Source organism: Pseudophryne corroboree, chromosome 5 (genome assembly GCF_028390025.1).
Source record: "Pseudophryne corroboree isolate aPseCor3 chromosome 5, aPseCor3.hap2, whole genome shotgun sequence".
NCBI classification, from domain to species: Eukaryota; Metazoa; Chordata; class Amphibia; order Anura; family Myobatrachidae; genus Pseudophryne; species Pseudophryne corroboree.
Window position 1 is genome coordinate 135,112,043 of NC_086448.1, and position 27,896 is coordinate 135,139,938.

At 45.8% G+C, this 27,896-nt stretch overlaps 1 protein-coding gene and 1 long non-coding RNA gene across 5 annotated transcripts in view; one reads left to right on the top strand and one right to left on the bottom strand.

The window, feature by feature from the left end:
* The window catches only part of HDAC9 (histone deacetylase 9), a 1,168,275-nt gene that overhangs the window by 374,769 nt on the left and 765,610 nt on the right, over positions 1 to 27,896 (top strand). The gene's annotated exons all lie outside the window — the stretch shown is intronic.
* LOC134928854 (uncharacterized) lies at positions 10,071 to 27,473 on the bottom strand. Of its 4 annotated transcripts, none has more exons than XR_010178066.1 (4): positions 27,396 to 27,473; positions 12,998 to 13,055; positions 12,332 to 12,409; positions 10,071 to 10,641 (listed from the first exon to the last, which is right to left on the bottom strand). It is a non-coding gene; the product is annotated as an uncharacterized LOC134928854 (long non-coding RNA). The 4 variants fall into 4 exon arrangements; XR_010178064.1 differs by lacking the exon at positions 27,396 to 27,473 and adding an exon at positions 26,407 to 26,459; XR_010178067.1 differs by lacking the exon at positions 27,396 to 27,473 and adding an exon at positions 26,101 to 26,237.

The following is a 27,896-nucleotide window of genomic DNA, read 5'->3' on the forward strand; positions in this document are numbered from 1 at the left end:
TTTTGTCAAAACCAATCCAGATCCAAAACACGAGCGGGGATCCAGATCCAAAACCAAAACCCAAAACACGAAACGTGTCCGCCGCACATCTCTAGTCTCTATAGAAATCTGTGTTCTCGTGTATTACAGAACTTCTTGAGGAGCCCCTTTGGTTTAGAACTTGTTTTTCAGATACAGCTGAATCTTTCACAGAGGTAAACAGAAGCATCAGCCTAAAGCAATAATGTACAGTACACTGGGGCTTAGCGGCAGATTTATTGGATTTATTTTTTGTTATAGAGCTCTGCAGTGGGCCAGTTCTCTCTGAGCCATATGGTCTTAATCTGCAGAAGTTAAAAACATACTGTATGATATTCTGAAGGACACTCAAAGGCTTATAGTACAATCACTCATAATACCAAACTGCTGACCATTGTCCTCTTTTATTTATTGAGTAGAATATTTTTCATATGCAAACACTTATGTTTCTCCTCTCTGGGCAGCTGACCAGTTGTTCTGGGTTTGAACGCGCATGGGCGAGTGGAAAGTGCCAGGACAGATCCTACGGGTGACTCTCCAAGTAAACTCTGATGAGTGTAGCCTACAGGCTACAATGCATAGGCGTTTCTATAATGGATGCAGTGTGTGCAGTGAAGGGGGGCCCACATCACACCCACTGCATCCATATACTATACTTACCCCTCCGGAGTCCCGCAACGGCGGGCACAAATCACTCAGAAAATGGCTTCCACGGCCGTTTCCGAGTGATTTGCGCATGTACACTGGAGGTATCCCCGGGAACAAGGCGTGGGTGCCATGTTCCGGTAGACCTGCGCATGCACAGTAGACTCTGGCATTATGCCAGAGTCTACTGCCAGAGAGGAGGGGGCCCACAACGTAGGCTGCACGTGGGTCCCCTCCTCTCTTAAAACTCCCCTGCTACAATGACTAACGCTATCTGGAAATGGCATTAGCTACTGGGGCTAAGCTCCAGAATGCTTTTCATTTCTGAGCTTGGCAACTTACGCAATTAAGCAGCCCCCATAGAAACCTATCGATACATTAGGAAGAAACGTATTATCTGTAGGTAACTTCCCCCCCCCCCAAAAAAAACCACACATTTATTTTCAATAGATATGACACAAATGTTACTTGATAATTAGGCCTCTTTGTCAGTGATTTCTCATGAACGTTGTACTAATTATGTACAATATGTTTAGAGGGTGTAGCTGTATTTAGTCATTTACCTAACAATGACTGCATTTTTCAGAGCAACGAATAATCATCATTGGACATCATAATATCCAAACTTATCATACATAATACACAGTACCCATCAGCGGCAGATCATTACCTGTCTGGCTGGGGTCTTCAGCCCTTTCCTTCCTAATCTCCCAATGATTGATGGCTGATGTCATAAGGAGGTGAGGCTTGGGTCTGGTGGCAGTTGGACCAGGGCTTAGTTCAGGGGCCGGGGCTATACTCCTGTGCTGCTATATAGGCTGGCTTCTGGCTTCTAGGGACTGCAACAGCTGCAGCCCATAGAAGCTAGATAGGACTGACGTTATGGCAGGGGAGTGGCTTCCCATGGGAAGCTCTCTCTCTCTGCTATTGCAGGCAGACTGACAGTGCCAGGGGAAGAAAACACATCTGCTGGGACTGACTGTCTGGCTGTTATTTGCAGGGAGTGCTTCTATGGGAAGTCACTGCCAGTGCTAGGCAGTCCCTGCTGGTGGCAGATTTTACTGGGGGGGCTGCAGTCCTGCAGCCCATAGGTAAAATCCACCAATGGTCCCCATTGTAACAAGCAATGTTTATTAGAACATGATAATATTCTTATGCTAGGAGTAGTCTTATGCTAGGAATATGAATTCTTTAATTAATGTGAACTGAGGTCATAAACCCACAAACAGCCATACATAGAACAGGTAACCTGCAATTGGCAGGTATACACTGCACAAAGAAATCAGAAAGTTCAATGGACTGCAGTGTACAAATACAGCAATAACCACACTCACACAGAGGCTGCACATACTGTAGGTCTCTTCCTCTCTTGAGCCGCCCCTGGCTAGTTTGAGCCTTTCCCCTGGTGTACATGGGTTCTTCTAAATGTGCAAGAATTGAGACCACCTTGCAAAAGGTCCAGACACACCTGCGATGTCCGTACCGCGCCCCCCAAATGGTATGTCGGCGCCCACAAAACGCGGCGTCAATGCCCCGTCATCGTGCCCCCGCCAGGACTTTAAGATCTTGCACATGCACGCACTGGCGTACGCTCATGCGCTCATGTGTTAAAGCATATGATGCTGAATCAGGGCCTAAATGATGATGTTGTTTTTTTTTTACAGTCTAATATAAGGGTATAATGCATGTCGGGATGCCGCTGACAGTATTCTGACCACCGACATCCCTAGTGCTGGAATCCCGATAATATATATATCTATATATACACACACACGCACACACACACACACACAAATATACACATAAAATAAACAATCCGTATCAGATAAATATTTCCGAGAAATCCCCTCACCTGCTATATGTAACACAGATACACACTAAGGGGGTCATTCCGAGTTGTTAGCTCGTTGCCGATTTTCGCTATATTGCGATTAGTCGCTTAATGAGCATGCGCAAGGTTCGCAGAGCGCACGCGCTTAGTTATTTTACACAAAAGTTAGGTATTTTACTCACGGCATAACAAGGAATTTTCATTGTTCTGGTGATCGTAGTGTGATTGACAGGAGGTGGGTGTTTCTGGGCGGAAACTGGCCGTTTTCTGGGAGTGTGTGAAAAAACGCTGGCGTTTCTGGGAAAAACGCGGGAGTGTCTGAAGAAACTGGGGAGTGTCTGGGCGAACGCTGGGTGTGTTTGTGACGTCAAACCAGGAACGAAACTGACTGATCTGATCGCAATGTCTGAGTAAGTCTGGAGCTACTCAGAAACTGCTAAGAAATTTCTATTCGCAATTGTGCTAATCTTTCGTTCGCAATTCTGCTAAACTAAGATACACTCCCAGAGGGCGGCGGCTTAGCGTGTGCAATGCTGCTAAAAGCAGCTAGCGAGCGAGCAACTCTGAATGAGGGCCTAACTGCCATATGTTGCACACAAACCTCCAGTTACCGGCTACAGTATATGCTACAGGCAATTCCCTAATAAGCAGCTGTGAAATAATTAATGTAAAGAACAATGTAAAGAATAGGTAACAAATGAAACTTTTCTCCCAAGCTGTAAGACAGAAGTAAATTCCTACAGTACGTTCCAACGCTTACAGGTATGTAGGTGTGACTGGTGATAGATTGCGATGAGTACTTATGGAGGAATACATTGAGGATTTTTTGTTTTTTTCTCAAAAACAGATTATCACCTTTAGTTCACGGCCGCCCTCTTCTTTCCTTAACACTGAATATACTAATAAAGTCTTGTTATAACAAATTTGACCTACTTTGGAAAAGTTTTGATTAGCACTACATTTCAGCATATGTGTATCTTCTACTTTTGCAAATGAGAGGAAAATAAATGTCCCAGTGGACTATTTTTCAACTGAACTTCCATCTGCGTTAATGTGTGCCTGCATTGCTGTCTTAACTGAGATTTTCTGTTTTCTTAAGGGGGCATTAGCATATATATTCTTCCTTTTCATGTGGCATGTATGAAAGTAGCAAAAAAAAAAAACAAAAAAACCGGTAATATGTCCTCTCCCTCATAGTTGCTGCAGTCACGTTAAACAGCCCTAGTTGTTAGAGCGTTTACTAACGCCGGATATCTTTTTGTACTTTTTTACTAGAGATGAGCGGGTTTTGTTCTCAGAGATCCGAACCCACCCAAACATAGGGGATCTCAGGTTATCCGAGCCACAGCTCGGATCTCCCTGCCTACCCCCGATACCCAAGCGTGCCAAAACCTCAGGATCCCGCTGTGGGATCCTGAGGTTTTGGTTCGGATGCCAGTCTCCATAATAGGCTATGGAAGACCGCTGATTGGCTCAAAGAGCCATCTGCCAGCGTGTCCCCATAGGCTACAATGGGGTAAGATGGATGCCCCCTCTGCGCTAATAGCGCCGCCTGCCCTGACGACACTTCCACATCGCCGGCACCCCTGCACTGAGGACACTGCTGGCACTCCTGCACTGAGGACACCTCCAGGCACTCCTGCATTGCCGACACTGCCGGCACCCCTGCACTGAGGACACTGCCGGCACTCTTGCACTGAGAAAACCACATGCACTCCTGCACTGCTGACACAGCCAGCATCCCTGCACTGCCGACATCTCCACACAGAGGAGGCAACCCGCATTGCCGATAGCACTTGCAACCCCCCCCCCCACACACACACACACACACAGAGGACGCCACTGGCACCCCCGCACTGCCAACACTGCCGGCACCCCTGCAGTAAGGACACCACTGGGACACTCGCACTGCCATCACTGCTGGCACCCCTGCAGTGAGAACAACGTCGGCACCACTGCACTGAGGACACAGCTGGCACCCTTGCATTGCTGATAATGCCTGAACCCCTCCCCGCTGCCAACAGCTCTGACCCACATTGAGGACTCTGCCAGAACCCGCGCACTGCCAACACCGCTGGCACCTCTGCATTGAGTACACCCCGCATTGTGCACAGCCCCACACTGAGGACAACGCAGACACTCCCAGCCACAGTAAGTACACTATTGTTGTATCTGACCTGCACTGTATCTCGTACTGTATCCGACGCGCACTGCATCTGACCTTGCACTATAGCCAACCCACACTGTATGCTACCTGCACTGTATCCGACCCATACTGTAAACTACAATGTATCCAAACCACACTGTATTTCACACTGTATCCAAAGCGCACTGTATACAACCTGCACTGTAATCTACACTGTATCCAACCCGCACTCTAACCTGCACTGTATCCAAACCAAAGTGTATCCCGCACTGTGTCTGGCCTGCACTGTATCCGACCTTGCACTGTAGACAATGTGCATTGTATCCGACCAGCACTGTAACCTGCACTATATCCAACCCGCACTCTGACCTGCACTGTATCCAACCTGCACTGTAACCTACACTGTATCTGACCCACACCGTGTCCAACCCACGCTGTATCCGACCAGCACTGTATGCGACCTGCACTATATACAACCTGCAATGAATGCCACCTATACTGTATCCGACCTGCCCTGTATCCACCCGCACTGTATCTGACTCGCACTGTAACATGCATTGCATCCGACCCGCTTTGTATCCAACCTGCACTGTGTTTGACCCGCACTGTTTGCGACCTGCACTATATACAACATGCAATTAATTCCACCTACACTGTATCTGTATCTGACCCACACTGTAACCTGCATTGTTTCCGACCTGCATTGTATCTGACCCGCTCTGTATCCAACCCGCACTATAACCCGCACTGTGTCTGACCTGCACTGTGTCCGATCAGCACTGTATCTGACCAGCACTATAACCTGGTCAATATTTAACTGTGTGTCCCAAAGTATTTCGCACTGTAATACACAGGTACGGACAGGGCCATCTTAACAGCAGTGTGGGCCCCTGGGCACAACAATGCACTGAGGCTCCTACCTATCCTCCAGCGGTAGGGGTTGTGGGTGCAATCAGTGGCAGCTTTGATGTCCCGCGGGCGGTAGGGGGTGTTCTGTCTTCCGCTCAGCATGTAGGACCTGGAGCAGTAATTTCTACTAATTACTCCTTTACTGCACAGATGGTGGGAGATGGGGCAGGAGGGAGAACACTAAACTGCAGAAGAGGGCATTGGGCTGAATAAAGGGGCCATGGTACATGACTTCCAGGGTGGTAGTGGGTGTTTAATACCCAGGAGAGGGGTGGATAGTGGAGTGGACTTAATATTCATAATTTTCCTGTGGGAGGGCAGCCTGCTTGACTGCAGATATCTCCAGTTCCTGGAAATAGATTTCTTAGCTTTGAATGGGATAAAACACTAGAGAGTCCCTCCTGTCAGAAGGTACTGGGGACTTGGGGATCAGAGTTCAGGAGCCAGAGCAATCCATCAAAGAAAATATAAAACTGCATACCAGACGTGTGGAGCTGGAGCAGGGACCAGCTGCTGGAAGGCTGATATCTCTGGTTCTGGGTATAGTAGAGACAAGCTGCAAGTGTCCACCAAAGGGGAGAGTCACAGCTTTTGGCGTATACCCTCAGAAAAACTATAAATCAAACAGAACCAGAGATATCTGGCTGGGAAGAGCAATTAACAGGTTTGGATGGGGACCACTAATTTGAAGTAGTTTATCTCCGGTTCCCCAAGTCCGATTTTCAAAAATCTGGTATCCCTGGAAAGAGGGGACCCTCAGCTATCAGCCTAGTGCCCTTATACTCCTGGGGCCCTTGAGCAAGTGCCCATTAAGCCCATATGAAAAGACGACCCTGGGTACGGAATTCTATTTTTTGTGATTGGGGAGAATTTGGGGAGCTGCTCGACAAAAAGGCTGATTGATCGGGGCTGTACATGGGCACAGAGTGCCAGTCAGCAGTGACCCAGGGCCCGCTGGAGGGAGGTACAGACTGGGCACTGAGAATTAGTGATGAGCGGGTTCGGTTTCTCGGAAACCGAACCCCCCCGAACTTCACCCTTTTTACACGGGTCCGAGCCATACTCGGATTCTCCCGTATGGCTCGGTTAACCTGAGCGCGCCCGAACGTCATCATCCCGCTGTCGGATTCTCGCGAGATTCGGATTCTATATAAGCAGCCGCACGTCGCCGCCATTTTCACTCGTGCATTGGAAATGTTAGGGAGAGGACGTGGCTGGCGTCCTCTTTCGTTATTGTTGAACTTGATTGTGCTTTATTGCTTAATTGTGGGGAGGACTGCGGAGCAGCTGTATAATATAGGAGGAGTACAGTGAAGAGTTTTGCTGATCAGTGACCACCAGTTTTATCCGTTCTCTGCCTGAAAAAAACGCTCCTTATCTGTGCTCAGTGTGCTGCATATATCTGTGCTCACACTGCTTAATTGTGGGGACTGGGGAGCAGCTGTATTATATAGCAGGAGTACAGTGCAGAGTTTTGCTGACAGTGACCACCAGTATACGTTGTCTGCCTGAAAAACACTCCATATCTGTGCTCAGTGTGCTGCTTTATTGTGGGGACTGGGGAGTCGGGACCACCAGTATAATATTATATAGGAGGAGTACAGTGCAGAGTTTTGCTGACACAGTGACCACCAGTATATATAGCAGTACGGTACGGAAGGCCACTGCTGTACCTACCTCTGTGTCGTCATTAAGTATACTATCCATCTACATTCTATACCTGTGGTGCATTTTAGTTTGCAGTTTGCTGACACAGTGACCACCAGTATACTATATATAGCAGTACGGTACGGAAGGCCACTGCTGTACCTACCTCTGTGTCGTCATTAAGTATACTATCCATCTACATTCTATACCTGTGGTGCATTTTAGTTTTGCAGTTTGCTGACACAGTGACCACCAGTATACTATATATAGCAGTACGGTACGGAAGGCCACTGCTGTACCTACCTCTGTGTCGTCATTAAGTATACTATCCATCTACATTCTATACCAGTTGTGCGCAGTATATATAGTAGTAGGCCATTGCTATTGATACTGGCATATAATTCCACACATTAAAAAATGGAGAACAAAAATGTGAAGGGTAAAATAGGGAAAGATCAAGATCCACTTCCACCTCGTGCTGAAGCTGCTGCCACTAGTCATGGCCGAGACGATGAAATGCCATCAACGTCGTCTGCCAAGGCCGATGCCCAATGTCATAGTAGAGAGCATGTAAAATCCAAAAAACAAAAGTTCAGTAAAATGACCCAAAAATCAAAATTGAAAGCGTCTGATGAGAAGCGTAAACTTGCCAATATGCCATTTACGACACGGAGTGGCAAGGAACTGCTGAGGCCCTGGCCTATGTTCATGGCTAGTGGTTCAGCTTCACATGAGGATGGAAGCACTCATCCTCTCGCTAGAAAACTGCAGTGCCACTCCTAGATGAGCCAGGTGTTTGTGTCGGCCACTTGTGTCGCTTAGCTTAGTCACACAGCGACCTTGGTGCGCCTCTTTTTTTCTTTGCATCATGTGCTGTTTGGGGACTATTTTTTGAAGTGCCATCCTGTCTGACACTGCAGTGCCACTCCTAGATGGGCCAGGTGTTTGTGTCGGCCACTTGTGTCGCTTAGCTTAGTCACACAGCGACCTCGGTGCAAATTTTAGGACTAAAAATAATATTGTGAGGTGTGAGGTGTTCAGAATAGACTGGAAATGAGTGGAAATTATGGTTATTGAGGTTAATAATACTATGGGATCAAAATGACCCCCAAATTGTATGATTTAAGCTGTTTTTTAGTTTTTTTTTTTTTTAAACACCCGAATCCAAAACACCCGAATCCGACAAAAAATTTTCGGTGAGGTTTTGCCAAAAAGCGTCCGAATCCAAAACACGGCCGCGGAACCGAATCCAAAACCAAAACACAAAACCCGAAAAATGTCCGATGCACATCACTACTGAGAATAGGCATGTGCTGGGGGCATATGCACTTGTGTAGGTGGCATCAATGTCTGCTGTTGCTATTTTACACATGGTTTGGTGTGTTTTTTCTTTGCTGTTTGGTAACTACTTTAGAGCAAAGATATTCTACACACGATTCTCAGAAAATTTCTGTTTTGTATTGTTTTCTAGTGATAGTACTTGCAAGTTAGTTTGATTGGTTATTGCTAATACATTACTAATATTTAAAACATTTTTAAACAGAAATAACTGCCGTGTGTTTGTGCCGCTGCTCTGTTGCTTAGCCAGGCTTTGGCCTATATTGGTGAGGTGGTCAAAATTGACTGGAAATGAGTGGAAATTAATGTTATTGGGGTTATTATTACTGTAGGAACAAAAACAGGCCAAATTCTGTAATTTTAGCTGTTTTTATGATTTTTCTAAAAAAAAAAAATACAGATCCAAAACCATAACCCGAAAGTGCGGTCTTGGCAAAAACCAATCCAGATCCAAAACATGAAGTAAATACAGGTCCAAAACCCCCCAAATTTTTACTAAAAAATGTGAATAAGATGCTGTGCGAATAAAATGCACAAGCAGAATCTACTGATTAAAATTATATGCGGCATGCCTATATTCTGTGTGTAATTGTTGCTGTATCTGCATACGAAATGCTATGTTACAGTGTTTTCCAGGAAAACACTGTAAAGTAGCATTTCATATGCAGATATCAGGGCACTTGCAGGGGTAGACATCTGTACACAAAGGGGGTCATTGAGATCTGATCACTGGGCTGCGTTTTTAGCTGTCCTGCGATCAGATAGTCGCCACCTACAGGGGGAGTGCACTTTCGCTGTGCAAGTGTGCGATCCTATGTGTAGCAGAGCTGCACAAAATCAGTTTGTGCAGTCTCTGCGTAGCCCAGGACTTACTCTTTCAGTGCGATTGAATCCTGCTAACGTCAGACACCATCCCTGAAAATGTTTTTTTTGCATTTTTCCGGACACTTCCTGAAAACAGTCAGTTGCCACCCACAAACGGCCTCTTCCTGTCAGTCACCTTGCAAACGCCTGTGCAAATGGTTCCTTCGCACCATCCCGTCGCTGACCGCCAATGCCCGTTGTAGCCATCCGCCGCACATGCGCATTGCAGCTTAGACGCATGCGCAGTTTGGGTCTGATCGCACGCTGTGCGAAAACGCACAGCAGCAATCAGATCTGAATGACCCCCTCAGTCGTATGATATAGGCAGAATGAATGAAGAAAGCACTGTCAGCTTCACTGGGGAATCCACAATCAGCCAATGAGAAGTGGCTAACTGGCACCGTCAACCATTATCGTCAACAGAGTGTATTTGCAACAGCCAACAAGCAACAGTAAATTAAAGGGAAATACAGTATGTGTCTCTATCAGGGGTAGAATTACCAGCAGTGTACTGGAGACTAAGGAGCCTGTGGCTGCCCAGACTAGCAATGCGGTTTCCTTTTGGCCCATCCATTTTGAGGAAATCTTGATTGTACTGCCGGAAGAAGGGTTAGTGGTAACCTGAAACCTTGCATATAAATATACTTCAGCATTTTTTAATTTGGCTTCATATTTTTTATTTTCTTACAAACACAGTTACAGGTAATGACTTTCTGTTGTCTAATACAGTGGTTTCCAAACTGGGACTCCAGGGTGCCTCGACGCACTTGCAGGGGTGCCCCCGGGTTGGTGGTCAAGGATCAATTCAAATTATTTATTGTCAATGTAATAGGCATAACCAGTGCTGATGGCTTCCAGTCATAAAATATGTGGACAAACAGAAGCGATTTCTGTCCCTCATCACATGACTGAACCTTAAGGACACTAGAACGATAATGCCCGATTTCAGCCAATTTAGGGCATTCGGGCCGATATATCCATGTGAAATCGGGCATTTTGAAGGTGTTTCCGATCTGATGCGCGTTCCCGTGAGGGTCGGATCGGCTCCCCTAGATCGTTAGTGGTGCACTCGTGATATGTCGGTTCCCTCAGGCATGGCTGGGATCGTTTACGATATATCGCTTGCAAAATATACCAAATCATATGGAATCGTATGCAACCACTCCTGGGAAGCTCCCGGGAGAGTTCAAGGGAAATCGCCTCCGGCTTCAGCCTCAGGCATATCGTTCTCGTGTATGGGGCCCTTAAGGATGACATATAAACATAATGTACTTAATATAATGTTTGTTCCAGAATTTCTCAATAAGAAACTTTTCACCTAGGTGTGTTGTGAAAAATATTCTGATTCTCTAAAGGTTAATGAAAATTCTAGCAGTAACAAAAAAATGTATAGATAAGATGTTATACCAGAGGTTCTCAAATGTGGTCCTCAAGGCACCTTAACGATCCAGGTTATAAGTTTATCCATGCTTGGCCAGGTATGCGGTCAGTTTGTCAGCTGCTGGAATCCCGACACCCGGTGAAATGCCAGCGGTCGAAAACCCACCCGCCGCCTGGATTTCCCACTTGGGTGGTGGTCCACGCCACCACCCGAGGGGACTCGCCGCTGGTATTCCAGCTGTTGGGATTCCTACCGGAATATATACTGATCCCCTTGGCCATAGGTGAATTAATTAGCACCTCAGATAATTTGATTTAACCATTTGTGCTGAGCCATGGATATACCTAAAACCTGGACCATTGGTGTGCCACGAGGACCGCATTTGAGAACCTCTGTATTATATACAGTAAACTGTATCAGATACATGTTTTGGGAATGGATTAGAGAAAATACTGTCAAATAAAACTTGTTTCATCTGTGATATATTAGTCACAACCAATACATTTTGGGGATCATTTCCTCCTCCTTACATTTTATCAAATTGAGTACAGGTTGAGTACCCCTTATCCAAAATGCTTGGGACCAGAAGTATTATGGATATCGGATTTTTCAGTATTTGGGAATAATTGCATACCATAATGAGATATCATGGCGATGGGACCTAAGTCTAAGCACAGAATGTGTTTATGTTTCAAATACACCTTATACACAGAGCCGCCCTGCTCGCAAGCTTACAATTTATTATATGTATGTAGAAAATTAGGGTATTTTTAATTTTAACAAAAATTAAAATCACTTATATGTGCTATTACACGGATATATTCTATGGATATGTGTTGTATTGTTAAAGATAGATTTTTTTAACTTCCTGTCTGTGGATTGTACATAACGTGAGACCATGCTGTCAGTTACTTGTCTTTGTCTCACTGTGAGCTTCTTCTACAGTGATACTTATTCACAGTTCCCACTGTTAGATTCTGTTCAAATTCTAAATTTAGTCTTCCATAAACAGTTTGTTCTATTTGTGAGTATGGGAGGGAGAACAGACACAGAAGTGAAATACAGAATAGATTTAAAAGCATTTGCAAATATATGCTTTAATATTAGGAAGAACATTATTATTAATATGTATTTATTTTAATTAATTATTCATATGAATGTATGTATATGTATATATATATATATATATATATATATATATATATGTATGTTTACAATTATGATTAATATTATTATTATTATTTTTAATAATAATAATAATAATAATAATAATTAGCTGATGTGGCTGGTTTCAACTGGGCAAAGATTTGCTGGGCGGAACATTTTACCCCTTTTCACCCCCTTAGGAGTCGAATAGTGGGTGGCTGCAAATAACTGTCACAGTTTTCCACGTCCCAGGTCACCCAGCAGGTGCACAGGGAGAGTACACCAACTGTCACATTTTCCAGAGCACAATGGTGATGCATTGTCTATAGAAGGCAGACTTTTGCAACATAACTCCGAAACGAAGCAACCAATTACAACACCAATATTTTTCGTCAAATCTACGGACCTTTAATTTGGTATAAGCTGTGCCCTGCTCGGACAACGGCATCATAGAAATATGTCACTCAGAAAAGTTGTCCATCTGCTATTAATATATAGACAAAAATAATACAGTTAGTAATAGTATACATAAAATGTTAGTACCAGTATGTGTATTTTTCAAATATATTTTTAAAATATATTTTACATTTAAAAAGTCAAACTTAATTTAAATCCCCTAAAAAGAAAAGTTTATTAAAATCTGCTACAAGGAATAAATGACCATAGTTACCTATAAATAATGTTATTTGTAAGGGGAAAAACACAGAAAAGCAGGGACACCTGAGAGAGGACAGTTTTGATGGATTCTAGAGTTGGTGGTGGCCATTTTGGAAGAGACATTTAGATGGAGCCCGGAGGGAGGACACAGGCAACGGCACAGAAGTTCCAGGAATGTGGTGGTGGCGGCAGAAGCAGCGGAGGAAGCAGGCCTGGTGTTGGAGGGGGCACCGCTATCATACCTCCCAACTTATAAGGGCCCAGGGTCAGGACATTCGCGCGGCAAAGCAATGTATCAAGAACAAGAATCATATGTCGGAATACAGTCTCTGTAGGGGCAAATGCTAAGAAGTAAAGTGATCCTGTAAGCATCTGGGTTCCACCTTACTTTTACTTACATGTGAACTTTACTTACCTGGCCAAGTTACTGCACACGCGTGAGTGGTAAAGTCAAAAGGAATATATTTTCATTTCTGTAGTACAAAACAGTGTATGCATATAGTCAGTGTATATAATATTTAGCTGAATTGAATACTTAACTGAAAAGGTTAGATGATGACAGTAAATTAATCTAAGGTCATACGTATTTACCAGAGAAAATTAACATGCTTGGAAAATTATTTTTTAGATACACTACTACAGCATACCTCCCAACTGTCACTACTACAGCATACCTCCCAACTGTCACTACTACAGCATACCTCCCAACTGTCACTACTACAGCATACCTCCCAACTGTCACTACTACAGCATACCTCCCAACTGTCACTACTACAGCATACCTCCCAACTGTCACGATTTTCGCTGGACAGTCCCGTTTTTGGGGACTGTCCCACCCGCAGGCCGCAGTGTCTCGCAGTGGGTGGAATGGGGGGGGGGGGGGGCAGTTGGGAGACTCCAGTCACTCACTGCTCTGCTTAGCAGGGCAGCGGTGAATAGACGCAGTGCGCATGCGCACAGCATCTATTAACGGAGACAGAGGGAGGGAGGGCATGTCAGCAGCTCACAGAGCGCCAGGCATGCCCCCTCCTTCCTATGTAGCACCCCTCTCTACCTTATGACAGAAGCACCACCTAGACGGGCAGATTTATTAACCTTCTTTTACTAAAGTAATGTGCTTTCACACCATTTTCACATTATTTTAGTATCACCTAAATGCAGTGCCAGATTAAGGTTCTCATGGGCCTGGAGCTGAAATTTAAGGAGGGCCTACTGTGTGCCACCGCAGGGGGTGTGACCAGCATGGTGGGGGTGTGATTACTGATATAAGGGTATGGCCAATGATGTGAGTTGTGGTTCGCACCATGTAGGGCATTGCTACCTTCGACTACCTCAATTTACCTCCCCTTTTTGCATATATGAAGCATACACCACCTGTTACTGACCACTGAATAAAAAAATAAATAAAAAAACCCCACAAACTATACTTTATAAATAAAATGCAACCACCAAGAATGAAGAAAGCACGTCAAAGCAAATCCAAAGCCATGTTAATTGTTTTCTTTTTCTTTCACGTGTGTGTGTGTGTGTGTGTGTGTGTGCGCTCAAGCTCGTGCAACGTTTCAGGGTGCAACCCCCTTTCTCAAGCCCAGTAGCACCAAAACAACAACAGCACAGAATCCACAGCACTCATACATCTGCAGTGCCAGTGGTATTGTGACCACACCACTTAAAGAAAATAAAAAAATTAAAAAATTATGGAATACATACATATTACCGGTGGCCGGGATCCCGGCTGTCATGATCCTGACAGCGGAGTCCCGGCAGTGGGGCGAGTCCTAGAAATCCCCTTGCGGGCACAGTGGCTTTCTGCGCTCGCCATAGGTTCTATTCTCCCTCTGCAGACACCCATCAACGGAGAAAAGCCTGTGGCGCTGGGATTCCGGTGGCGGAATTTTACCGCCTGTTGGGATTCCAGTGTCTGCATTATGAACACCGGGATCCCGACATACGGTCTAGTGATTGACTCCCATGTATGTTTTATATATATATATATATATATATATATATATATATATATATACAGGTGCAAGATAATAAAATGTCTTATTGTGCTGACATAATACTTACAAAGCTAACTATACGCACTGAACCGTCCATGGTGCCGCTTCACAACACACGACAACATCACAAGTCTCACAAGATTCAGCATCACATGAACAAAGCGCACTAGGGTAAAGTGCACCAAACAGTACAAACAATAGAAATATATATATATATATCGAGCTTATAGATGCACGTGAACAAAGCGCACTATGATAAGGTGCACCAAATAGCACAATTTACAGCAGAGTACAGCGCAGCATACAGCAGCGTGCCCCCTATACAATCGCTATATAGAGCACAGCCTCTTGTGAGTCTTGACACTGCACAGCAAATACAGTAGAGTACAGCGCAGCACACAGCGGCGTGCGTTAGTTTGAAATGGTGCAGAGTCCCGGCCACAGCACCTTATATAGAATCCAAGTCCCTGGAAGATGATGTTCGGCCTCAACGTGGGATCAGAGACAGATTCCTGATGCTCAGAGCGGTCTGGATTCCTTGGAATTTGGACCGCTCATCTCTAAAATTCACACACATATATATATATATATATATATATATAGAAATAGAGGAAAAATGGCGCCCCAGGGGTTTACAAATACCCTTATACAAAGACTATTGCTTAACAGTATTTGCAATCATTGATGGATTTCTGTAGGAGAAACTACATCACAATGTACATGTAATAATGATGGATATACTTCATGTTTTTGTATAATTGTTTTAATAAATTTTTATGAAAAGAACAGTCCGTTATGTGTTTTAAAAACCTGTATAAATATTGATTGCAAATCCTGTTAAGCAATAGTCTTTGTGTAAGGGTATTTGTAAACCCCTGGGGCGCCATTTTTCCTCTATTTCTATACTCTATTTTCTTTGCTCAGTTCCTCCTAACAAGGAACTCAGAGGAACCAGGCAGCCCATCCTAGAGATAGCTATACCTAATCGCCTATTTTGAAACCAATTAGCGCAGGAGGAGAGTGTTTGTGGAGTATATATATATATATATATATATATATATATATATATATATATATATATATATATATAAATCAGGTGCCTTTATTGTGTAATTTTCATCATGACTGGTTTTTATATTACACTTGGAGTGCCACACCCGATACGTCTGATTCATTCATATGTGGGGGCAACCAACCAAGCATTCTGTTTTTAAGGAGGTGCCAGACCCTTTGGTTTTATATATATATATATATATATATATATATATATAAAATTGTAATATCTACATATTCATATATGTATGCATATATATTAAGTTATATATAGAAGATATTAAACTATATTTCTCTTTTTTAAATAGTGCCTGTCCTACTGTACATATCATATGAAAGTGCAGCAGGTCTGTCACCTTACCACATTCAGGAGGCTGGGACCTGCCGACGCTGGGCCGCCTTCACTGTGCTGTTATGCTGCAGTCAGTGTGAACATGTGACGTCCCAGCCTCCGGGCCCGTGCCTATGGAGTCTGTACACACCATGGCCGGGATGCTGGGTGGCACTTTGGTGACGTCTCACGCTGGGACGTCACGTGCGCGGAGGAGTCATTGTGTGTAGGCGGTGCAGGGAAGGCTCAGGAAGCCTTCCACTATACCGCGATCATAGGTTAAATGTCTATGCCGCATGAGGCATTTGATCTACAAGCCTGGTGGGAGGTCTTGTGGCCAGGGGGGTCGGGTTTTGGACGGCCGCTGGCAGAGTCAGAGTGCAGTAGCGAGTTGTATTTTTACCTGTCTACTGCAGCATTAGAGTCTGCAGATGCTCTGGGCCTATTTGAACAGTGGGCCTGGAGCTTCAGCTCCATTAGCCCCATTGTTAATCCGGCCCTGCCTAAATGTAGTAAAGGGCTTCTTGGTCAGTTTTCATGAAAAACTGCTCCAACCCCTTTAATTCACTTTTTTTTAGTAACCAGATCACATTTCCCATACTTATATTGGGAAGTGTGATCTTACCACATTTACTAAAACAAAATTGTGAAAAAATACTGCAATGAGCCCTGTGATAATTACACCATCTTCAGACAGCGTAATCACAGGGCTCTGTGTGGATCATGTACCTCTGCACAGCTTTCTCTGACCGATGGACACACAAGCTGATCACTGCAAAAAAAAATATTATACTCACCTACAGCCAGGGACCGGTGATTGGTGCTCCGATGACGGCTGCCGGTCATGGGGGACTCCCTGCAGCTTCTGTGACCTCCAGTGCAGTAAAGTGATGCTGCAAAGTGCTCAGCAGCTTCTCACTTTACAGCACTGGAGGTCACAGCAGCAGGGATCTCCGATGACCGGCAGCACTCCAGGAGCACCGATCACTGATCCCAGCCTCCGGTGAGTATGAGCTTGCGCGCGGGCGGAGGTGGGTGTTATAAACTTATAACGGCAGTAGGGGTGCCCGGCAGCGGCGGTGGTAGCACAGCACATAATCAGGGTAAGGCTGCAGAGTAGCATCGTAGGGACAGAGCTTTCATGCAAGCTCTGTCTCTGCATGCAATTACTGATGCGTACAATGTAATCAATAACTGCATTACGAATTTGGTTGATTGTATCATATCACATCCACAGATGCAGATGGTGATAAATCTGCCCCAAAGTGTGATATTTTTGGGAGATAATGCATGCACAGAAGATAGAGCGTCAAAGTCTTTACTATTACCCGCGCTAGTGCCATTTTTCAGAATATACTGCATCAAAGGACTACATTGCTGGCAAAAGGTATGGGAGAACTAGCTGCAGGCATACTGTCCTTGTAGCTCCCCGGTGATACTGGCTGGCAGTGGTAAGAGGACTCTGGTCTCCTCTGCCTCATATGACCTTGCTGTTCCAGTTCACACTGCACTGGAAACCAGGACTTGGTGTTCCAGTTGGTATCCGGTCTCTAGGTCGACAAGACTTAGGTCGACAGTGTCTAGGTCGATAGTAACTAGGTTGACAAGGTTTCTAGGTTGACAGGGTCTCTAGGTTGACATGTTATAGGTCGATAGCTCAAAATGTCAACATGAGTTTTTCACATTTTTTAAAAATCTTTTTGAACTTTTTCATACTTTACGATCCACGTGGACTACGATTGGTAATGGTAACCTGTGCCGAGCGCAGCGGTATCGGAGCAAGACACCTTGCTTGCCATGCAAGGAGACACAGTGCACTAATTGGGGTTCCCGGTCACTGCACGGCGAAAATGACACCAACATTTTTTTTAAAAATCTCATGTCGACCGTTTGACCTGTCGACGTAGACCATGTCGAGCTAGAGACCATGTCGGCCTAGAATCCCTGTCGACCTACTTACCGTCGACCAATAGTGGTCGACCTTCAATACCACACCCCGTTCCAGTTGCAGATTAATAAATAAATGAATATGATTAGCACATTTATTACAAAGATGAAACTTTAGCATTTTATTTGCTTTATTGCATTTACTGTTATTGTTATGTGATTGGTTTGCTTTGATGTTTTAGTATGTCAAGTCGCTACTCCAACTAATTAATAAGTCCTCCACTTCTAACACCTACAGTATTCATTCACAGGGCTGCAGCATACTGCACAACTAGTACTGTTATACATTACCTGCTTCCGTCAGATATCACCATCAGTTCATTCAAATATAGAATCATTACCAGGAGAAGTACAAGGAGAACATGCTGTAAATTATCTGTCTTTGTGGCTTTTAGAAGCGGAACATGTAACACCTTTCCAGCGCCTCTTCTTATGCTTTGTCAGTTTATTTTTAGCTCATTATGACCTTTCTTCACTTCTCCATTTCACAACACAGTAGAACTGAAACTTGGTAAAAATCCTAGCTGACGCCTAATTATATCTAAAATCACTGGCAGGTTAGGAAGGACAGCAGAAGTATCAGCTTCGGACTCAATGTATTTCCACAGGTGGAGATGTACAATATATATACACATATACATATATAATAATAAAAAAACCATATATACTAATAATAATAATACAACATATATATATATATAAAATACAACAACAAACACACAGAACGGCACGCCTCTTATAATGCAGCAACCATAATGTAATGTACTAAGGGGGTCATTCCGAGTTGTTCGCTCGTTGCCGATTTTCGCTATACTGCAATTAGTCGCTTACTGCGCATGCGCTTAGTTATTTTACACAAAAGTTAGGTATTTTACTCACGGCCTAACAAGGATTTTTTATCGTTCTGGTGTTCGTAGTGTGATTGACAGGAAGTGGGTGTTTCTGGGCGGAAACTGGACGTTTTCTGGGAGTGTGGACTTATAGAAAACGCTTATATTAATTACGCTAATGTAATAATTTTCTATGAATCCAGTAACTTTGGAATATTATATATAAATACACAGGATGCAACGTCCTCCGTCCAGGCCCCCTCCTCTGTAGCCGGCGCCCGGCAGCAGAATAGAGTCTGAACACTATAGGGGAACAGACTCTATTAAACATGTGCAAATCTCCGAAGAGATGGCATGGCAGCCATTTTCCCAGATACTTTCTTACTATGTATGCTCAAAACTCCGGGAAAATGGCCACCGCACCATTTACCTGGAGATTTGTAGTGACATGCTGATGCCGAGGGGAAATCCAGAGAGGTGAGTAATGAAAAAATGGGTACAGGGTGTGCGGTGTGGACAAAAGTTCTCACTACCATATGGGGTAGCATACACTTTGTGCAAGTTCTTGCTGCCATAAAGTGAGGCGGGTGCCATGCAGATTCAGCCGGGCGAAGGATTTGCCAGCAATTGAATTCCCCCCCATATATTTGCCCAAGGCAAGAATCAGTGCTAGTTAATTCTACAGTGCCCCAAGCCATGTCATGAAGCATCCTGTTAGCTCATTTAGCCTTCTCAATTTCATTTTTTTATTTAACATATTTCAAAATGATGAAAAAACTTTATTGAAAGTGAAACATTTACAGTCACTATGCAGTATTATTGAAACATTTGCAGCATAACAGAATATTTGGTAACTCCATAATCAATATTATTGAATTTATATTAGATACCCCTCTTGATGTGACTCGCATTCTATAACTATTGGACAATCTCAGCATGTACAGTAAGGGGGCAACATGCATTATGTAAAGGGGGGTACTCACGGAGCGATATTCTAAGCAATCTGACTAGATTGCTTAGAATATCGCCATGATCGCTCCGTGTGTAGCCCCCTCGGCGATAGCGATGCGCGTCCCCGCACATCGCTATCGCTGCTGCTAGATTGGCCTGCATGCAGGCCAATCTAGCGGGTCGCTCACTTCACCCGCTGGGTGAAATGAGCGGCCCCCCCGTCTCCCCCCGCACGCTCAGCACAGATCGCGCTGTGCTGAGCGGCAGGAGAGATGTGTGCTGACACCTCATTAAAAAAAATACAAAAAATATTTGGTTATATTATACCTTGCCATCGATGGCGGGAAACCATCTGGTTCTCCCCCATCGATGGCAAAAGTATTCGACATCGGCCATAAACCATTGATGATTTTGAATCATCGATGGTCGATGGTCATCCCTAGCAGAATTATCTGAGAGTATATGGGTTGACCCACTTTGATTATCTTCTGCAGAGCAACCAGGAGTACTCCCAGCAAGAAGAGGACGTGGTGAAGGCTAAAGAAGGGGATGAGAAAGAAAAGAGGGAAGAGATGAAAGAGAAGGGGGAAGGGGTAGGAAAGCGAAGAAGAGAAAGAAAAGGGGGAATAAAGAAAAAAGAGGAGAGAGAGAGAGAGAGATGCAGAGGTGAAAGGGGTGTGTGTGTGTGTGGGGGGGGGGGGGGGGGGGGGGGTGGCTAGAGACAGAGGATAAATAAAGCCCGGTTAAAGCTACAGGTGCCCCTGCAGATCACTTTTGTGCTTGTGACCGGCATATGATGGGTCCAAAATACTAGTTTTATAAACATTGGCACACACAAATAGAGGTTTTAGTAAATATTTATACTCACATTTGCAGGCAATTTCAAACATTTAGGGGTTTATTCAATTGAAGTCACAAGCTGCCAGACGGCAGTTTTCGACTTTTTTTTAGGTCAGATGGGGTTCCGACCTATTCAATATAACCCCAAATTATTCGACAAGTTGAGGAATTTGACTTGTCGAAAAGCACGTAGATCGGCGGAATAGCTGCCGAGCCATGTGCTTCTGTCGAAACGGTTTTGGCCCCCTTTTCGACCATCTCAATCTGTCTTTAAAAACAGTCGGATTGAGACGAGGGAGCCGAGAGGAGGAAGGTGGGGGAGGGGGGGGGATACCAGCGGGGAGGCGGGGGAGAGCCACGGGCAGACGGGGTAGATCAGTGCTACAGTAGCTGCTATAGCAGTGTAGCTGGAGGATGTGTCACAGCCGCCACTCACAGCAGCGTCCACCCAGCACCAGCAAGCGAGACCTGCTGGAGCCGGGGACGCTGCTGTGAGCGGCGGCTGTGACACATCCTCCAGCTACGCTGCTATAGCAGCTACTGTAGCACTGATCTCCCCCGTCTCCCCGCAGCTATTCCCCGTCTCATCTCCCGCATCTCAATTCAACTTTTTTTAAAGTCGAATTGAGATGGCATTGAATAGCCCTTGTCGGAATGGATCCGTCTTCAATTGATCGTAGCGGCCCGACGGCCTTCAGCCGTCTGGCATGCGCCGGCGCACTGCGGCGCCAGCGCATGTGAAGTTCTGACCCGATCGCACCGCTGCGATAAACTGCAGCATGCAATTGGGTCAGAATGACCCCCACTGTTTTAACATTACAAGTGCTAATGTGCATGTGTAAGGATGTGCCCTGTGGGCACATCTGTGTTGTCCCTAGTTGGGGACAGCGCTGGGGCAGCTTGTCTGTCCCCAGCGCTGGGTGCGTGGCGGCGGCGGCGGGTGTCCGGTGCAGGGATTACCCTTTTCCCTGCACCGGACCCCAGGCTGGAGGGTTTGAATGTTGGCGCCCTCCGGGAGCCAATCGCGGCTCCCGGAGCGGCGGCCAATCAGGAAGAGACGCGGCGAGCCAATCAGCGCTCGCCGCGTCATAGGCCCCGCCCCTGGCGTCTGACGTCAGACGCCGGGCGGGAGCCGTTCGGACAGGAGGCCGCGCCGAAGAGCGGCGAAGAGGAGGAGCCCGCGCGCAGGAGGAAGAAGAAGAGGATCGCGTGGAAGAAGAGAAGACACGGCCGGGAGCAGCGGAGGAGGTCGTCGGCGCGCCGGAGCGCAGAAGAGGATCCGGCGCCGAGGAGAAGACGACGACCGCGGGGAGAGGAGGTCCTGAGGCCGCGGAAGAGGCCAGAAGACGTCGGCCTGCAGAAAGAAGATGTCCAGCGGCGGCTGGACGCAGGGAAGAGACGGAGGCGCCGCTGGCCAGGACGGGTCAGCGGCAGAAGACGGTGGAGGCCCCCAGGTTAGGTAAGGCCTCAGTGAGGCTATCCTCCCCCTCCCCTTTTCCTCCCTCGACCACCAGGGACGGGCATTAGGCCCGAGGACACAATTCAGGCGCTAGGCCTGGGCGCAGTTAGGAGTTTGGGCCCCCAATATTTGATGAGGTGGTTTGGGCATTAGGCCCAAGCCACCCCACTCATGCGGCACCAGTTGGGCGGGCACTAGGCCCGGGGAACGATCTAGGCACTAGGCCTGTGGCTAATAGAGGGCGTTAGGCCCTAGGGTATTTGTGGCCAAATCGGGGATACGATAAGGTGACCCTGGGCACAAGGCCCAGGTCACCCAACGGGCGGCAAGTAGGCGGGCGCTAGGCCCGTGGGCAAAGTCAGGCCTCCGGCCTGTGGGCAGTTAGGGGGCGCTAGGCCCAGCGAAGCAGTGTTTCCCTGAGGTGAGTAAAGGTGGTACTGGGCGCTAGGCTCAGGCCACCCTGAGAGTACGGTAGGTGGGTGAGCTGTGCGGTCCCCACTACTGGGTGTTCTGGGTCGGGTAGATAAAGGGACAGCACCGTTTTATGTTGTAACTCCGATAGTGTGTTATATGTTGTTACCGTGCAGGGCAAAGTGTATGTGTTGTGTAAGTTGTGCATAGTTGTGTTGCACCACACCCACAGAGCTAGTTTGAGGGCTCCGCTGTTGTAGATAGTATAGGGTGTGACACTAGGTCAGAGTTAGGCCCTGCACGGCTGTTTCTCTTTGCCTCCTTACAGGGACCTGTAAGTGGAGAAGATCGGAGTGCAAGACTTGTGACGGTGAGTAGCATCCGTGTACGTCTGTCCCTTGTTTGTCCCCGAGCGCCGGAGGTAGGATTGCTCACGGACGTGAGAATCCCTTTCATCACACTACGTGCGAAAGCGCGAGTGTGTGAAAGCTGGGTAGCTGAGGCTTTGTGCCGGTGATGACCATTCACCCAGCCGGTGAAGGTCGCAGCCACCCCTGGGGTATCCCCTGTTCCAGCGGAAGAAGGGTCGATACCCCCTTTAATGTAAACCCTTCTCTCCTCAGCTAGGTCGTCGGTCAGCTCCGAGAGGGAATCGCCGTGTCCGGATCCGACTGAAGAATTCCAGGTCCGTTGAAGGTTCCGGTACCTGAAGGTGAGAGAGAGCGGCGCCTGGTGAGTACCGCGTCTACACCTGCACGGCAGCAGGCACCACCACACGCACTCGCAGGCCCCCAACCGCACCTCTCACACATGTTCCCCCATGTACTTGGTGTAGTGATGGCTATAGATTTACAAATGCCAGCATTCAAAACCACTTAGATGCTGTCAGTGCATGCTGGCACTTTTAGTTCCATGGAAGGTTTTTTACTCTACTTTGAATATTTTGTTACCTGGCACCCAACAGTCAGGGGAACTATAAGGAGTCCAGTGCTAGTCAGAATTGGGTATATAACCTGCTATATCAACCATTTATTCTGGTCACCCACCCTTGAGAGAGAGACCCATTATGGAGCAAACTAGGCTGTTTAGTTACTTTATGGGCAGTGGGTCCTTTGTATTTAACTAAACTGTTATTTATTTCATAAGTCATGTGAATGTGGTGGGATGGTGGTTGCCTGTGCTGTTAAATTGTCCACAGTCCACATCACCATGAACACCACATACATATGCACCCGCAAAAGGACCCTCATTCCGAGTTGTTCGCTCGCTAGCTGCTTTTAGCAGCATTGCACACACTAAGCCGCCGCCCTCTGGGAGTGTATCTTAGCATAGCAGAATTGCGAACGAAAGATTAGCAGAATTGCGAATAGAAATTTCTTAGCAGTTTCTGAGTAGCTCCAGACTTACTCCTACATTGCGATCAGTTCAGTCAGTTTTGTTCCTGGTTTGACGTCACAAACACACCCAGCGTTCGCCCAGACACTCCCACGTTTCTTCAGACACTCCCTCGTTTTTCCCAGAAATGCCAGCGTTTTTTCGCACACTCCCAGAAAACGGCCAGTTTCCGCCCAAAAACACCCACTTCCTGTCAATCACACTACGATCACCAGAACGATGAAAAAGCTTTGTTATGCCGTGAGTAAAATACCTAACTTTTGTGTAAAATAACTAAGCGCATGCGCTCTGCGAACCTTTCGCATGCGCAGTAAGCGACTAATCGCAGTATAGCGAAAATCGGCAACGAGCGAACAACTCGGAATAACCCCCAATAATCCACACTCTAAGACATCCCGAGCCTAATTCAGATCTGATCGCAGCAGCAGCAAATTTGTTCTTTAATGGGCAAAACCATGGTGGTCATTCCAAGATGATCGCAGCAGCAATTTTGTTAGCAGTTGGGCAAAACCATGTGCACTGCAGATGGGGCAGATATAACATGTGCAGAGAGAGTTAGATTTGGGTGGGGTGTGTTCAAACTGAAATCTAAATTGCAGTGTGAAAATAAGGCAGGCAGTATTTACCCTGCACAGAAACAATATAACCCACCCAAATCTAACTATCTCTGCACGTTACATCTACCCCACCTGCACTGCACATGATTTTGCCCATTAGAGAACAAATTTGCATTTGAATTAGGCTCCCCACCCAATATCTCTTGCATTGTGAGTGAATGTTGTTCACCAAAGGGTTCAATGAACCCTGGTTTTCCCTGGTGCATTATTCATGCACTGTACAGTACTTGGTCTATCTTTCCTATGGGTTTTACCACCACCTGCTGGTTAAACAAGAAAGTGCTACTGACAGAAACAAATTGGGATGGGCACCAGACCTTGAATATACAGTTTAAACCAGTGATTTTCAACCTTTTTTTACTCGCGGCACACCGAACAATATTTTAAAATTGCCAAGGCACACCATACGTTCCCCACAGAAACCCCCCCAAAAAACATACATTGGCCCTCACAGTAATAAAAAACCCACACATACAGTACATTGGCCTACACAGAAAAAACAATCACATTGCTCCCCACATAAATCATGTTGCTCCTTACATAAATCCAGTTGCTCCCCACATAAATCAATCAATCACATTGCTCCCCACATAAATCCTATTGCTCCACACATGAATGAATCACATTGTTCCCCCCATAAATCCTGTTGCTCCCCACAGGAGAAATAACATAACAAATATTAGCCCCTACCGGTCAGCTGTCCTCCTCCCTGTCCCCTTAGTGGCAGAGGTTGTTCATAGTGGAGTTCTGCGAATACTGAGCAGCGGGCAGTCGGGCAGGTGTGGATGTGGGTGGGCAAGCAAAGCTGTGGATGCAGGCGGGAACTGGAAGATGTGTATGCAGGCAGGTGGGCTGGCTGGGTGGTGAGATGCGGCGGCCGTGACCTATGATATCACACCGCCGCATCATCAAGGCACAGGTCACAGCCGGAGAATGAATGATCCTATAAGAGGAGCCTGGGCCAACAGTTCACTCTGAAGGTGCAGGAAGCTGCTCTGGCTCCGCGGCACACCTTGCAACTGGTCGCGGCACACTAGTGTGCCATGGCACACTGGTTGAAAATGCCTGGTTTAAACCTTTAAACCGTAATGATGCTATACTTCTCACTTAGACTTGCTAAACCCTCCCTTATCTCATAATGATTATGTTATTTAATATCACATTTGTAATTATAGTTGAGTAGCATTTTGCTATATTACCCACTTTACTTCTGGTTTACAGGATATGTAGAAAGACTTAACACTTTCCAACAACAGGAGCGTAACATGCTCAGACTGCTAATTACACGGGTTCCAAGCAGTGAAAACACAGCTGCTGCAGTGATTAGGATAATATTAGTATACAACTTCTTTCCAGCCAAACAAACCTGCTTCTTTTTTTTTATTGAACTTGACCGTTAATATTGTCAGCACAACTACAGTATGTTCCCTCTCCCCTGACGACATGCCTTTTATTACTGGGATGGGCCTTCTCACTTCAGCTGTGGGGTCAGAGTAGTTGATCATATTTTTTGTCTTGCAGAGAGAAAGATTAGTTTGCCATGAAGATAAAGTACTGGCTTCTCTGCAGAAGGGGTCAAAGGATATTCGGAACTATTTATTTGCTTTTAAAACTCAGATGGAATATGATTAATGCAGGATATTAGCTTATAACTTTGCAGGTGCTGTCATGGGATACTGACCCCATTCTAATCCCCAGTAGTACAGTGAGCACAGAGGGACTTTGTTGTTGCCGAAAATGCTCTGTTCTAAGATTCCCAGTCCACACTTTGACAGATTTGTAGTTTCGGCTTCTATAGCATTCTACATAAAAGCTGACATTAACTTGTTCACTGCCAAAATTCACATTTTTTTTTTTTTTGCTGATTTGTTTTTGTTGTTGTTGCGGTTGTTCATCTTTGTCTTAAATTTAAAGGGCAGTATTGCATTAGCCAAGAAAACACAACATGTTTGGTGTCTTTTTTGTAATGTAGAACAGTGGTTCTCACCCTCGGTCCTCAAGTACCCCCAACAGTTCATTTTTTCCAGGTCTCCTCGCAGGATTGCAAGTGAAATAATTTGCTCCACCTGTGGGTCTTTTAAAATGTGTCAGTGAGTAATGAATACACCTGTGCACCAGCTAGGTGACCTGGAAAACATGAACTGTTGGGGGGTACTTGAGAATATTGTAACAGATATTTTCAATGATATGCGCAATAAAACTTGAGGTGCAGCTATATCTAGTGTAAAAAGAAGTGAACCCCACACTTCAAAAGTATGACAATAGTGGAAAAGATAATTACACTTGAAAAATAGCGCTCATCAAATATCATGCAGATAAAAGTGTGTACAACTGGTAAAATTTTCATTACTTGAGGACCGAGGTTGAGAACCACTGATGTAGAAGATGAAGATGCTTGGTGCAAATAATTAGTTAGCAGGATAAAAATCCAACAACACAGTATACTGCTGTCTTTACAATAAAACTATTTGCTTGCCATAAACAGCCGATCTATTATAGATGCGCCTTTGATCTTTACCTTTCCACTCCGTTACAGACAATTCTCCTCACCAGTGGTGGATTTTATCTATGGGCTGCAGAACTGCAGACCTCCCAGTAAAATCTGCCACCCCTCTCACTGTCAGTGAATCAAATGCAGTCCGTGGCTGCACTGGCTTCACTGTGACTGGCAGTGATAGGCACACAAGGCAGTCCCATTCCTCTCTTCGTGACTGCCAGACCGGACTGCGAATAGCAGAGAGCTGGCTTCCTGGAGGAAGCCACTCCCTGCCTTTGGTGCAGCCCAATACGGCTTTTATGGGCTGCAGTCGATGCAGTCCATAGAAGCTGTGGGTTTGCACATGCGCAGTCGAACTGCGGTGCATCGGGCCCGGCAGCTGCCAGACCCATTGCACAGGTGCCGGGAACCCGGGGCTGGCAGCTGGCTGTATCAAGTACATTCTGTAAAATTAAAGCTAGAAGCTAAATCATACTTACCTACACTCCCAGAGGTTGCAGGAGACTCACGATTTTCCAGGTAATCCCCCCGGAAGAGTGGGTACCCCTCCCGAATCCTGCCCACTTCCTAGGGAAGCGGGCAGGACAGGCATATAATGCTGGTAATTGCCTATCAAAATGGAGGGGGTGGGGCTAAAATTATGTGAATCCCAATCATTTTAGCCCAACCCCTTCCTTGAGGACCATCGATTTGCAAGATAGGGGGTGGGGCCTAATGTCACAAACATCCGGACCTGCCCCCTGAAGTCCCCAGCTGCTTCTCCTTTCCAGTGTTTTCCTGAAGAGGAGTTTAAAATGTTGACAAGCCTTAGCTGAATTGTTGCTACAGTATTGACAAATTACCCTTTTGTCCTCTTTAGATGGTTGATAGTTGATATTAGTCATTTGAGTTTCCCTGACATCACTGGCCCTGTTTCTATGTATCACTGCACCAACTCACTCATGACACTAGGCTGCAGAAGACTGAAAGAGAGGACTTAT